The 15,402-nt window shown below is 46.0% G+C and overlaps 1 protein-coding gene and 1 pseudogene across 10 annotated transcripts in view; both read right to left on the bottom strand.

Annotated features, from left to right (window-relative positions):
• The window catches only part of BCAR3 (BCAR3 adaptor protein, NSP family member), a 242,911-nt gene that overhangs the window by 213,716 nt on the left and 13,793 nt on the right, over positions 1 to 15,402 (bottom strand). Inside the window, exon 2 of one of the 10 annotated variants that reach the window (XM_072754578.1) lies at positions 5,591 to 5,666. The exons of 8 other annotated variants lie outside the window; for them this stretch is intronic. The gene's annotated coding sequence lies outside the window, so the exon portion shown is untranslated. Of the gene's footprint in view, positions 1 to 5,590; positions 5,671 to 15,402 lie in introns of those variants that run through there. One more of the 10 variants, XM_072754577.1, reaches the window with a different exon arrangement.
• On the bottom strand, positions 2,284 to 5,666 carry LOC112918438 (large ribosomal subunit protein eL32-like; annotated as a pseudogene).

Here is a 15,402-nt window from a genome sequence, read left to right as displayed (position 1 = left end):
CCAATAATAATTACTAAATATGCACCAGAAAAATCTATCAACTAAAATAGGTCAGAGTCTGTATTTTCCAAAGATCCTCAACAGTATTTCCCATCCCACACGCTATTTTTATTATGCAATCTTGACACTCCTTCAAGTGGTGGGGCTGCTTTCCCTCTCCTGAACCTGAGAAGGACTTTCTGACTTCCTGCAGCAATAGTATGGCCTAAGTGATACTACAGGACTCTGAAGCGAAGTCATACAAATGCCACACATTTCTGCCTTGCTTCCCTGGAGATGCTTGCTCTGTCACCCTTGCCTCCATGAGAGGAGGGAGCCCAAGAAGTCTGTAGAAGCCCATGATGAAAGGAACCAGAGCACCTAGGCCACACACTCAGCTGGGCTCCTCGCCAAAGCCCGCTCCAACTCACATTTGAGCAAGCCATTTCAAAAGTGGGTCCTCCAGCTGTAATTTGAGCAGCTCCAGCTGAAACTATGTAGAGCAGAGACACACCAACTCTGCTCAGACATGCCCAAATTGCAGATTCATAAGCAAAATAAACTAATGTTGTTGTTTTAAGTCATTAAGATTTGGGTGTTTTTTTTTTACAGTAATAGATAACTGGATCAGGTTAAAAAAAAAAAAACTATTAGCAGAGACGCTCCTAGAAGAGTAAAGAAAAAGATCCAAGGTCATTTCAGAGCCTCCTAATGCACAGAAGCAAAGCTGTAGAAGTCAAAGGGAAAAGGTGTTTTTCTTCCAGATTTCCAAGGCTGAGACGGAACAGTAGTAGAGGGGAATGGACACTCCGAGCCCTAACTGTGCCCCACAATCCGACCTTCCATATCATAGTACCAGTCCAAATCCTTTTCAAGTTTAAAGAGTATTTTTATTTATTATCTAGGTAAGTGTGTTCCTGGGAATAGATTCTCATACAACCCTCTATGTCCAGGAGCTCTTAAAAGGAGCTCTGGGAAGCTGCATTTTTTAACTATTCTCCAGGGGATTATTTTTACCAATTTATATCCACCCATCTCTCATGTAACCCTTTCAGATATTTTCTTGGGCTTTCTTAGAAAAATGCTCACCACTTAACATTTAAGCAGCCCATGGCTCTGCAGTCACACCTGCTTCTTCCCTTGACAAATTATGGGGCTGCTTAAATGCTAAGCTGTGAGCATTTTTCTAAGAAATAAAGCTCAAGAAAATGTATACATTATAAATAGTATTCTACTGTAGAAATACATAGCAATTTGTCTACCCATTCATCAGTTGATGGGCATTTGTGTTGTTTCTAGTTCTGAACCCTTTTGGGCAGCATCAAGTTGTTATGAACATTTGTGTGCAAGTCTTAGTGTGGGAATATGTTCTTGAGCAAATGCCTCAGTGTGGTATAACTAGACTCTAAGGTAAAGTATATTTAACTTTAAAAAATATATATAGGTACGTGTTTTGATGCAGCAATTCTTCTCACGACTTATTCTAAATAAATCATCATGGATGTCCATAAAGACTTAGCTACCTGGATCTATATTACAACACTGTTTATACATTTGCTACAATCTAAGGTATAGACGTGTTACAGAGTACCACATGGCAACAGAAGGGATATTTGAGCCTTCCAGTTCAGGTTAAAGACCTAGCATATACCTCTACCTCCTGAGACTCCATCATTAAGATAACAATATGCAGGTGAAAGTGGCATCGACCCACAATAAAGAAGACAGAACAGGGGCCATCAACCAGCAGAGATTTCAACACATTCCCAGAAATAGAAAGGGTTGGTGAATATTGACCCAAAGCCAGGTGACTGGGCTGCACCCAAAAAAAGCTCAATCTGTCCATAGACACAGAGATGCCTCAGCCTGCAAATGAAAAAGATTCCAGAAAGCAGACATGGGGCCCCTAGATGCTCAGTGGTTTAGTGGCTGCCTTTGGCTCAAGTCATGATCCTGGGAGTTCTGGGTTCGAGTCCCACATTAGGTTCCCCACAGGGAGCCTGCTTCTCTCTCTGCCTACGTCTCTACCTTTCTCTCTGTCTCTCATCAATAAATAAATACAATCTGAAGAAGAAGAAGAAGAAGAAGAAGAAGACGACGACGACGACAGCAGCAGACATGGAAGATGAGGATGAAAACCACTGAAGTCCCTGATACAGCATCCAACACCTCCACTGCCCAGATTAGACAGAGGCCAGTCACTATCTCTAAGTCAAACACATAAGGGTTCATTTCTTTTTCTTTTTCTTTTTTTTGGTAGTTTTATGGTTTTATTAACACAAATATGAGATGCACATAAGCTGTCTATTCATTTTCTTCGCTTTGCAGCCTGGCATTGGGATTGGTAATTGATGGCCAGCTGGGCTGCTCTTTCCACAATGGCTTTGAGGTTCTTGGAGGATACATTGTGAGCAATCTCTGCACCATAAGATTTGTTGCACATCAGCAGCACTTCAAGCTCCTTGACTTCATGGACTAGGAACTTCTGGAAGCCACTGGGCAGCATGTGCTTTGTTTTCTTGTTGCTCCCATAACCGGTGTTGGCCATAAGACCTGGCCCTTGAATCTTCTGCGTACCCTTTTGTCAATTCCTCTGGGTTTCCGCCAGTTGCACTTAATTTTGACATATCGGTCTGACTGGTGCTGGATGAACTTCTTGGTCCTCTTTTTAACGATCTTGGGCTTCACCAGAGGTCTGAGGGCAGTCATGATGCCCAGCAATAGACGGCTGTCACCTCTGCAGGCAGCGGCGGTGAAGAGAGGAGAAGAAGGGCTCGTTTCTGAACGAGTTGTACAGGCTACCTGGGGAGAAGTAGGGCAGCCAGTGGGGAGTTTGCAAGTCCAGAGTGGACTCTTCTGCATTCCTGCTGCCTTCAGGATCCCCTAAACCAAGAACAGCAACAACAAAAACCTGTCTTCCTGCCAATGATCTCTAGAGAGAAGCCTGGGAGTGGACCAATTCTTGGCTCTCCAAACGTCCCATCAGCCTCCTTATTGCCTCAGTCTTATATAGGAATGAAAACCCAAGAGTAAACAGACATGGGAGAAAAGTTGGCAATAAAAAAAATTAAGAGAAACCAGCAGGCCAACATGATTCTAGAGGAAATAGAGATAATTCATGGAACAGAAGAGGCTTAAACAAAAACTTCAGAAAACATCAGAGACAGCTGAGAAAATATCACAGTGGTAAAACAAGAAAAGGTACTATGAAAAAGAAAGGATCAGAGAACAAAGAGTTCTTTAAAATTCAAAATATGAAAAAAAATAAATAAAATAAAATTCAAAACATGTTTAGGGCACCTAGGGGGCTCAGTCAGTTAAGCATCCAACTTCTGGTCTCAGCTTGGGTCTTGAGCTCAGAGTAATGAGCTCAAACCCTGTGTTGGACTCCACCTTGGGCATGGAGTCTACTTAAAAATAATTAAAAATACGGTTGACAAAAATGCCACTATTAATAATAATAGGGCCAGATGATGAAGTTGGAGAAATCTTCCATGTACTGATTTTAAGATTTTAAACCAAATGCAAAATGTGGCAGAAAAGACAGAAGACAGAAGGGGGTGATCTAGCAGTTTGGGATCGAAAGAACAGGAATTCCATACACACAAAAAATATATATGTGTATACACACACATGTGCACGCACACACACCCATATATAAAACAATAGCAAATAATTTTCTAAAATAATGAAGGGCATGTCTTTGGTTTTGTCTGGGCCCAGTAAATGCCTGGCACAGAGAAATGGAAAACCATCCGCACGTAGTCATAATCACCAGAAACTGTCAGAACACCAGGAATAAGGAGCAGATGCTAGTACATTCCAGAGAGAAAAAACCCAAGTCTACTTTGAGGGATTTGATGCTGAACTCAGAATTGTCTGCATAGCCAATTCATGAAGCAAGGGAAAAGCAGAGTAAGGGCATTTGCAATATGAAAGTATTTTAAATTATACCTCGGGCAGTTTACCCCAGGGAGTCACTTGTGGACACACTCCAGCAAAGTAAGAAAGAAAATGAAGAACAGGGAGGTTCTGGGGGTCCCAAGAAGAAGGACTCTACTCACCGGAAGCCTCAAAGGAAACCACCTGCAGACCAAGAAAAGCAAGAGCAGAAAGACCCACAACTGAGGGAAGAGGGTTCTGGCCTTGGTTTCTGTTTTGCTGTTTTTGCAGAGGTGGAAGGGGGGAGAGATAGAATCAATAGAAAAATAGCATGACTGGGCAGCCTGGGTGGCTTGGCGGTTTAGTGCCACCTTTGGCCTAGGATGTGATCCTGGAGTCCCAGGATGGAGTCCCATGTCAGGCTCCCTGCCTGGAGCCTGCTTCTCCCTCTGCCTGTGTCTCTGCCTCTCTCTCTTTGTGTGTGTCTCTCATGAATAAATAAATAAAATCTTAAAAAAAAAAAAAAAAAGAAAAATAGCATGATTGAAAGCCTGGAAAACATGATGTGAGGATCGGATGAAGAAAATTGGCAGAATGTAAAAAAAATAAATAAATTTGTTCCAGAAACATTCTCTTTTGAGGACAGAACACTGGCCCCATCAAGAAAGAAATGTAAACCTAATTACATCTTTGATCTGCTATGAACTGTATTTACACAGTCATCATGGAATAAACATTTTCTGGTCTTCAGCTCTTCGAATCAACCTTAGACAAAAGTAAACAGCAATAATAATTCTAGAATAAAGTGTAAAAGTAGAGAACAGGCTGACCGAGGTTGGGAGGTGTAAGGAAAGGTAGGAGGGAGAGCTGGGTCCTTACCTTACAAAGCGAAGAGTAAAGAGATACTATCTATAGTTGACTGAACAGGAAATGGGAGGTTAATTGTTTTCTTTGAAGTTGCAGGGACCAGGGAAGCTCTGGGAATGGGGATTTAGCTATAGTTAGAAGAGTGGGGGGAGGAAGGTAGGAGTGGGATAGCAATGAGCTGATCCTCATCTAGGACAGTAGGAAGTCAATAGAAAGCACTGAAATTGCTAAATAATAAAGAGAATCTTACTTAGAAATGTGGAGATAACCCCCAAATGAATTCTAAACAGGAGTGTTTAAAATTTGTCCCACGGGAGCAAGACTATAGGTGAGGAGGGGTGGGGCAGGGAACTCTCATTTTCCACTGTAAGGTCTTTGGTATTGTTTGATCTTAAACCATTTGCATACATTACTAATTAAAGTCTTTAATGAGGAATTTCTCAGATAAGCAGTTTATAAGACTGTGGAACATAATGGCATGCAAAGTTAGAAGATATAAGGCAAACTGGTGCTGAAGTCATCGCTGGGTCTTTGGATAACAAATTGTTTCATTTTCTCCATTTTTTAAAAATTTTTATTTATTTATGATAGTCACACACACACACACACAGAGAGAGAGAGAGAGAGGCAGAGACACAGGCAGAGGGAGAAGCAGGCTCCATGCACCGGGAGCCCGACGTGGGATTCGATCCCGGGTCTCCAGGATCGCGCCCTGGGCCAAAGGCAGGCGCCAAACCGCTGCGCCACCCAGGGATCCCCATTTTCTCAATTTTTAAGAGTTTATTTACTTATTTAGAGAGAAAGCATGCACAAGCAGGGGGAGGGGCATAAGGAGAGGGAGAGAGAGCTGGAATTCACTTACATTCATCTGTCCATTTTATAGACAAGAAATCAAGACGCAGAGAGGTTCAGTCACTTGCCCAAGTCAAAACCTAGATCTGATAAAAAAATAAATAAATAAATAAATAAATAAATAAATAAATAAATAAATAAATAAAGGGATCCCTGGGTGGCGCAGCGGTTTGGCGCCTGCCTTTGGCCCAGGGCGCGATCCTGGAGACCCGGGATCGAATCCCACATTGGGCTCCCGGTGCATGGAGCCTGCTTCTCCCTCTGCCTGTGTCTCTGCCTCTCTCTCTCTCTCTGTGACTATCATAAATTAAAAAAAAAAAAAAAAATTTAAAACCTAGATCTGATTCCCAGTCTTTTGTCTATAGAATTTTAAAAGGAAGATAATTAAGGTGTCCCAGGTTCTTTGGGTTATGGTAACATCATCTCAATTTTAACCCAAAGGAAAAACAATATCAGAAAAATACTAGAATCCGAGGGCATGAAGGATCATGAGGCTCATGAGGAATCAAAGCAAGGTGGACAACACCTACAGGCAGCTTCTCTCCCTCTCCCTCTGCCTGCCTTCTCTCTGTCTCTCTGTCTCTCTCTCTCTCTCTGGTTGACTGGCAAACATGACTCCCAGGATCCATCCTTGCATGCCTGGGATACTCCTCAGATAGAGGATGGATCATGCTGGGCAGACACAGGGTCTGGGCAAGCATAAACCCAAGAAAGGAAGGTGAGATATTTGAAATATCTTTGTGGGGAGGGGTTTGTGAAGTTCTGACAAGTGTTGATGCTACTGGGCTATGCATCCCACTGGGAACATTGTTAGTACAGGCAATGTCCTCATTTTAAAGGCAAGGGACCGAGACCAGGGCAGATAAACATATGGTTACTAAGTAGAAAGACTGTAACTAAGTCTCCTGCCTCTTTGCATAAGACACTTTCCTTTGTGCTCCCCCCCCCCCCCTTATGTGAAATGATCCTGTTGGCACCAGGAACCCTGAACCAAATGCCACCTCTCCTATTTACCATTCTTTGGGAAGACCTGTGGTTATGTGATGCTCAGTGCTTGCCTCTCAGAGCCACCAGGCCTGTGGACTTCTCTGGGTCCTCGGAACAACACTGAGAAGTGACTTCACCCACTTGTTGCCTTAGTGGCTCCATCCATTTCCTGGCATTTACTCTCCACTCAGGAGTGTGCTAGGGCGAGTTCCTCCTGGCTACCAAGAGCCAGTTGCTCTATTTTTTTGGAATTTCATAAGCTAGCTGACATCATGTTGGTTGCTTGAAATTAGCCATTGTGGGAGGATTTTACAGCATGGAAACTGACAAATGCTACCAATCAGGGTTCTCCCGCACTCCCTGTCAGTTGTTAAATATTTACTAGCACATCACTGCCTCCATCTGCCCACTTCCTGCCTCCAAGACTACTGAAGATTTTCATGTGAAAACTCACACTTAATTTTCAGTTCTCAGCATCCTTTAAATATATTTAATGGATTTTTAAAAATATCTCTGCAAACATGAATGCTTCCTATCAATTTCGGTGGTCACTCCAGGCCAAATGCCCAAGAGAACAAATGGATCCTTTGTCTAACTCAGCATCCCCCCACCCCCTTTCGCTATAATGCTTAAATACACTTGTTCTCCACACTCACTGCCAGGTCTCTACCTCAGGTCCTTATCTCCTGTGGAGCCAACTGCTGGGACTCCTATCTGGTTTCCCCACCTCCAGCCTCCTCTTCTCCCGGTCACTGCCCATATCTCTGCTGGTCAATCTTCTGAAAGCCCTGCCTCTGTCACGTCTCCCATCAGAGACTCCAACTGGCTCCCAATAGTTCAAACTCTTGGCCTGGTGCTCAGACCCCTCACCTGTGTTTGACCCATTACTTCCCACGAATTCCAAATCATGAACTTGGACTGAACTGGTCTCGACTCATGTGCATTTCTCTTTCACTCCATCTTCTCTGAAACCGAGTGTAAGTGTCCTTTCATCCATGATACTGTGTGTCCTTAATCCCCATGGTCCAGCCACAGGTGACCCCAGTTGCCCCTGGACCTGTTAGAACACTGTGGCTTCGGCTCTCACACGTCCCTCACAGGTGACCGCTCTAAGGTGGGCTGGATACAATCACTGGCTACATCATTGCAGCTCAACATGTGGTTCAGACTAGCAGCACCTGACACTCTATTAGAAGTATAAATTCTCAAGCCCCATCCCAGGCCTAAGCGAATCAGAATTCTGGGGTGGGTGGGTAAGGGACCCCTCCAGGTGATTCTAATATACATTGGTCTCTACCCTTCCCAGGGTTTTTTTCTACTCAACATCCTTTTTTATGGCTGCTCCTTATAATACCTGTTTACCGTTAATGTTTTCCCTGCTCATTCAGATTCTAGAAGGATTGCCTAACAAGGCCATTAGGTGGTAATTCCACCTGCCCCTAACCACATGCCTCTTCTGTGTTTCACAGGCCGGGGAATGCTCCCTGTGTCCCCAGCCCCTACTGACATGTGGAGCTTTGATCTCCAATCTGCTTTCAGCTAGGTGCCCTGTTCCTCCTCCACACAGAGGCATGGATTACATTAACTCTTCTCAGACATGTGCAGCAAAGGCCATCTTTTACCTCAGGCAATTCTGCTATCAGGTCAGCCTTGTGTACAGCCACTGTAGTCAGCCCAGAGCAAAAGACAGGGGTTCCAAGGAGGCCAAAACCACCTTCCGTGAGGAGAGACTCTTTCTGCCTGGAATCAGGCATGGGCTACCACATGGTGCAACCTCTGAAATAGAACCATTCCTCTCCCCTTTTGTGGTAACTTTTTATTTTGGTATAATTTTTCTCTCTTTTAAATATTTACTTATTTGACACAGAGTGAGAGAGAGCACGAACAGCCAGAGGGGGCAGAGGGAGAAGCAGGCTCTCCACTGAGCAGGAAGTCCAACTCAGGGTTCCTTTAGGACCCTGACATCATGACCTGAGCCCAAGGCAGATGCTTAACCAACTGGGCCACTCAGGCACCCCTTTATTTGGATATAATTTCAAAGTTGCAGAAAAATTGCAAATATGTTGGAAGGAAATACCTACGGTGTACCCTTTACTCAGATTTACTCATTTACATTTTGCTCTTTCAGTGTTACTGTTTTTTTTTTTCTTTTTTTAAGATTTTACTTATTTGAAAGAGCATGAGTGTGTGAGCATGCACAAACCGGGGAGAGAGGCAGAGAGGGGGGGAGAGAGACCGAGGGGAAGGAGGGGCCATGCAAGCAGACTCCATGCCCAGCACTGAGCCCAATAGGGGGCCCAGTCTCACCATCCTGAGATCACGACCTGAGGCAAAACCAAGAGTCTGTCCCTCAACCGACTGAGCCACCTGGGCACCCCTCTGTTTTTTCTTAACTGCTTAAAAGCAAGTTAGAGACTGTTCCTCTTCACCCCTCAATATTTCCCAGAATGAGAACATTCTCTCATATAAATAGTACAATTGTCGGGATCCCTGGGTGGCACAGCGGTTTAGCGCCTGCCTTTGGCCCAGGGCGCGATCCTGGAGACCCAGGATCGAATCCCACGTCAGGCTCCCGGTACATGGAGCCTGCTTCTCCCTCTGCCTATGTCTCTGCCTCTCTCTCTCTCTATCTGTGTGTGACTATCATAAATAAATAAAAATTTTTAAAAAATAGTACAATTGTCAACTTTAGGAGCTTTGGCATTGATAGAACACTATTTAAAACACAGTCCAGGGATCCCTGGGTGGCTCAGCGGTTTGGCGCCTGCCTTTGGCCCAGGGCGAGATCCTGGAGACCCAGGATCAAGTCCCACATTGGGCTCCAGGCATGGAGCCTGCTTTTCCCTCTGCCTGTGTCTCTGCCTCCCCCACCCCCTCTCTCTCTATCATAAATAAATCTTTAAAAATAAAAATAAAACACAGTCCAAATTCAAATTTCATCAGTTGTCCCCAAAAATGTCCTTTACATCTATTACTTTTTTTCCCCAGCCCAGAAACCCATCAGAGATCAGTCACGTGTTACATTTAGTTGTCATGTCCATTTAGTCTTTTTTAATTTGGAGCTGTTCCTCAGCCATTCTCTGAGTTTTTTTTACCTTGACATTTTAATTTTTTTAAGTAGACTCCACTGCCAGTGTGGAGCCAACACAGGGCTTGAGCTCACAACCCTGAGATCAAGACCTGGGCTGAGACAAAGACCCAGACGGTAACCCACTGAGCCACCCAGGTGTCCCTGGACCTGGACATTTTTGAAGGCGTTAGCTACTAAATAGCCATTTAGTAAGACTGTTCCTGAGTTTAGGTGTATCTGGTATCTCAGGATTAGATTAGGTAGGCTCTTTTTTTTTTGGCAGGAAAATCACGGGAGCTGTTCTATCCTTCTCAGGGTGGCCTAGCAGGGGATCCACCAGGCGGTCTGTCCCAGGAGCAGCTAGGTGAGCTTTGAGCTCTGGAAGGGCAAGACTCCGTCCTTTGTGGAGGCCGCCCTCTGCCGGCCATTCCCAAAGGCGTGGCTGCTGTGCCTCCAGAGAAGGGACTGACAAGAAGCGGGAAGTCCTGAAGTACAGACCCTGACACTTTTATGGGTCGTGAGACCTTGGAAAACTTATTCAGCCTTCTTGAACCTCATTTGCCTCATCTGTAAAAAGAGGGTGACAGGGATCCCTGGGTGGCGCAGCGGTTTAGCGCCTGCCTTTGGCCCAGGGCGCGATCCTGGAGACCCCAGATCGAATCCCACGTCGGGGCTCCTGGTGCATGGAGCCTGCTTCTCCCTCTGCCTGTGTCTCTGCCTCTCTCTCTCTCTCTCACTGTGTGCCTATCATAAATAAATAAAAATTAAAAAAAAAAAGAGGGTGACAGCCCCTGCCCTGCTTCGCTTACATGGGGGTTGAGTGTGAAAGGGTCCTTAAATGTGGTCATGTGCTCCTGTCTGTCCTGGCTGCCAGGCTCCACAGACCCAGCCTCGAGGTCCCTGAGCACCAAAGCTGCTCTCCCAGACTCACGCCCACGACTGGCAAAGCCCCAGTGAGGCTCATCCGTGGCTGCCAGGGCAGAGCTGCCTCCACACCTGAGGCTTCTGTGAACAACAGGTTCCCCGTGAATGGTGCTGTGAAGGAACTCAGGGAGGCCTGGGCTCCATCTGGGGAGAGGGTGTCCTTGCGGGTCCACGCACCCATCCTTACACCAACATCCGCTGGCTGCAGCCACACTGCTGCTCCCAGCCGGGTGGAGGTGCGCACTCCCCTGTGGTGGTGGCCCAGCGGGTGCCCTCCCACCCCCACCAAACCCACCAAACCCACCAAATCTGTGCCCTCAGCACCTGAGACTCCAGGCTCTAACCTGTGCTAACCCTGGGGAATTGTACAAACTCTGCTCTTACTCAGAGGTCTCTCTCCATATTTTCTTTGGGTCCTTCTGACAAGCCTAGGTAACCCCATACATATTTTGTCCTGACTGCCTGCCTTCTTTCCTACTTTTCAATAAATAATGATTGAGCACCAACTATATGCTAGGCTTTGCCCTGGGACTCCCTGAGGGGCAGGATGCACACTTGCCCCACAGAGCTGATAGTTTATGGGGTGATGGAGACAAGCAGAGCAGCAACTATATCATAAATGAGATAGATATCCCTGTGCTTTCTGAGGCAGGCCTCCCATGTCCCACGTGAAGCAGAGCCACACTTAGTGCCTCCCACGTGGCCCAGAGCCTCCTTGTTAGGGCTTCTTCATCTTTTTTTTTTTTTTTTTTATGATAGTCACAGAGAGAGAGAGAGAGGCAGAGACATAGGCAGAGGGAGAAGCAGGCTCCATGCACCGGGAGCCCGACATGGGATTCGATCCCGGGTCTCTAGGATCGCGCCCTGGGCCAAAGGCAGGCGCTAAACCGCTGCGCCACCCAGGGATCCCAGGGCTTCATTTTCATTGAGTGTTCTCCCAGGACACCAGAGAGATTCATTTTGTAGGCCCCACGGAAAAGCTCAGAGAAGGAGAATTATGAGAAATAAGTAGATCAAGAAAGAGAGGAGAGATATTTCTCAGCATAGAATCGATTAGTTGTTTCTTTTCTTAAATTTACTCTTCAAAAAAAAAATTTACTCTTCAGAGCAGAGGCATCTGTAGTAGTAAATTTGAGCTATTCTCTGGAACATCCATGGGCTCATGAGGTTTGGGGATCTTCGGATTCTTAAGAACTGGTCAGTGAAAGGACTTCTGTGCCTGCTCAGAGGAATGAGTGTCACACAGACAAGCGTAGGTTGACTTACAAGTGGACTTCACTTGGTAAAGCTGGTGCCCAGGCTAGGCTGTGGGAGGTGAGGCCGGAAGGCGCTGGCGGGTGGGCAAGCATCCCCAGCAGGAGCGAAGGTGAGCCTGCCCAGCTTCCCCTCATCCAGGGGACAGAGGAAAATCACTTCTTAGGCACAGGTGAGGTACCATTGGCTGACCCTTCTGCCTCACAGGCTGCTTCTCAGGAAAAACGAACTCGAACACGGAAAGGGCCATGTACCATTTGTGTAAAGATGCCCTATATGCAAACAGATGCATATGGAACATGTTTGGACCAGAAACATGAATAAGGAGTCACTTTACAATGTAATTTTGCAGCGGTTGATTAGGGAGCCAACGTGCTTGTCTCCAATTGGAGGAGGCGAGTTAGGACAGAGTGCAGATTAAGCACCCATGGTCAGGGCCTGTGTTGGATTTATACTGGTCTGTTCACACCTGCCCTGCTTCCTCACTCGTGCGTATGCTCCATTCGCAAAGGATGCTGGGGAAGAATGTGAATGGAGCTGTCACAAATGCATCATTACTTCTCAGAGAACAAGTGGGTGAATAATTAGGTCATTCTCTGCGAAGGGATGAATGCTATTTGGGAAAGTACACTAGGAAATCCCATGAGGGTAAGGACTATGCTGCCTTGTTCACCACTTTATACCTAGAGCTTAGGACCACACCTGGCCCATTTTAACCACGTTAAAAAAAAAATTGCTGCTGTGGAGGCCCGTCATGACCTACTTGATTCTATTATCATAGTGTAACTTCTTCTCAGGAATTAACAGGAGGATAGAGTTCATGTTTTCTCGTGACCATATGCCCCGAGCAGTACTTTGAAATGAAGCTGCAATTTCCAGTTTTGTTTTAATGGGTAATTCACAAAATCCTTTAGAAACTCAAACTGTTTAAACAAGTGATTGATGGTAATACTGACAGCATTTAAGCTGTTGCCAGCTGAGTTCTTGACTGACAGTGTCAAAACCACCACCATAGCCAGCGCCGAAATAGTCAGGAATGCAACAAAAATGAAGACAGAACAAAATAAAATCCCCTAAACCATCTTAGCTATAATTATACAAACAAGTAGTAGCTTGAATTTTGCTTAAGTCCTGAAACCACCTTGAGGGGCAGGTGAGCAAACAGTACATTAAGAAACCAAAAAGAAGTTATAATAATAAAACTAGTTTGTCCTAAGCCTCGGAGGGCAATCTTTCCAGACCGCTCCACATCTGTTTTCCTGGTCCCTTCACATCCTGTTAAACCAACACTATCCTGACAATAGGAATCCCTGCTGTGACTTTATGGTAACTCAGGAGGTCTTGACTAGGCTGGCTGTGTACCTAGGCCGACAGTCCACTGCTGGAGTTATATGGCTCCAGAGCCATATCACCTGGGTTTGTATCCCAATCTGCCACTTCCTAGCTAGGATCTGAGCAAGCTGCTTACCTGGGCCCCTGTGTCCTCATCTGTAAAAGAGGGATAACTGTTATCAATCATCCATCAACTATTTATTGAGGACCTATGATGTGCCAGGCATTGTTCTAGGTGCTGGGCATAAAGCAAATGATCACCATCAGGAGGCTTACATTCTAGTGGAAAGACACAGACAGGTGATGAAGTAAATATGGTATGTCAGAGTGATGAGTGTTATGGATGGGAACAAGACGGGAGGTTGAGGAACGGTGGTATTTTCTTAGAGAGCACTAACATGCGTGTATGGGGTGGGGGAGGAGAAGAGGGAGATGGAGAGAGAAAACCTCAAGCAGACTCCGCGCCCAGCACAGAGCCTGTATGGAGCTCAGTCTCATGAGCTTGAGATCATGATGTGAGCCAAAATCAAGAGCTGGACACTTAACTGACTGAGCCCCCCCAGGTGTCCCAGAACTGTAGTTTTTAAACCACATGGTAAGATGACCTTGGAACACGGACCCAGAAGATGCTGTGATGATTAAATGACCGAACGAATTTAAGCACTTAGAACAATGCTTGGTACATAGTAAATGCTAAGTAGTTGTTAGATGTCAGGTATTTATCAATGTGTGGATTTTTTTGTTTTTTGTACATGTCCGTGTTGGATGACTGTTAACCAGTTCATACCACCTGCTGTAACTAAAACCCTTGCAAAGGAGCAGCTTCTAACTCAACCTGGGGGCAGGAGCTAAGCAAGGCTTTTGGGAATATGTGTGCTTGACGAAGGTGGTAATGGAAAAAGAGTGGCTGGAAGAATGGGGGGAAGGGCCAGGGACAGGATGGGCAAAGGCACCAGAGAACAAAGAGGGTTCGGATCATCTCGAAGCTTTGATATAGCTCCAGAAAGGCATCTGGGTGTTGTTGACAAAGATAAGGCCCAAGGAGCAGGCCAGGACCAGCTCATGAAGTGCCTTTGAGGTCCTGCTACAGAGTTTGAGTTTTCTCCTGCAAGCAGGAGGGAGTCATCTGTAATGGACACCCATGGTTACCTACCCATCAACCAGTCTCCACTCACACTTTTCTCCTTGACTAACAGAACCCCTTTCTTTGGTCAGAATACTGACTCCCCACATGGTCCTGGGCTTCTCAGAGACACCCATGGAACTAGCATTCCCTCAGCAGTGACTTAGGAGGAGACCCACGAGTCCAGAGGGCAAATTCTCTGGGGGCCCTGGGAAGGCTTTCCTCCTTGTCAGATACACAGCTGCTGGGAGTTGAGGGGTCTGCATGCAGCAGCTTTTGGTACCCCAAAGGGAGCTGGCCTGGGGACAGCAGAGCAGAAGGAAGGGAAGCGCTGGGGCTCCCAGGCCTGCAAATGCTGACTTTGCCTCCTGGGGACCACCTTCCCCAACTTTCTTGTTGGGTGAGGTGGTTGGCATCTTTTTGGCCACGCCAGCTGAGTCAGAGCTTTCAATTTCTTAGGAGTCACGTGACATTAATATGTTATAAGGCTTCCTCTAGGAGTACAGGAAGGTGAGTGAGGGGAAGACACCAGCAGAAGGAACACCAGTTAGGAGGCAGCTGTGTCTCCTTCTAGAGGCATCCGCTCTCAGAAGCCTTCCTTTCTCTTTCACCGCTGAAAGGTGAGACTATCTTGAAAAACAGCAAAAAGAAAAAATACAGAAAGTGTTTACAAAACGGAGTTAGTAGTGACCCACAAAAGGACTGACTGGGTTTCCGCTCTGTACTTACTGTTGCCACCAGAGTGGAGAACACCTGGTTCTAGGCAGCCTCCATCCGGCTGGGAAGTGACGACAACAGAAAGAACTGAGGAGTCTGCTGCACATACCTACAGAGCCGTCTCATTGTTCACTTGCCTATCACTTCTGACTAGAATGCAATCTCGAATCTAAACTAGAATGCAAGAGATCGAGACACTTTGTCTTGTTTGCTCTGGTCTTAGTAGATGTTCAACAAATGTTTGTGGAATGAACAAATGACCCTGGGGCCATCACCCCAGGCCCGGCCCACGTGGCTCGGCCACCTGCACCCCTGCCCTCATATGTGTTCCCTGCCCAAAGTGCCCTCGCACCAGCCCTGTGCACCATCCCTGCCAGGGCCTTTAGGACTCCTGAAGAATAAAATACTATGGACA

This window comes from Vulpes vulpes, chromosome 3, assembly GCF_048418805.1.
Source record: "Vulpes vulpes isolate BD-2025 chromosome 3, VulVul3, whole genome shotgun sequence".
NCBI lineage: Eukaryota > Metazoa > Chordata > Mammalia > Carnivora > Canidae > Vulpes > Vulpes vulpes.
The sequence above is the reverse complement of the archived record's forward strand: the minus strand, read 5'-3'. Positions and strand labels throughout refer to the sequence as shown.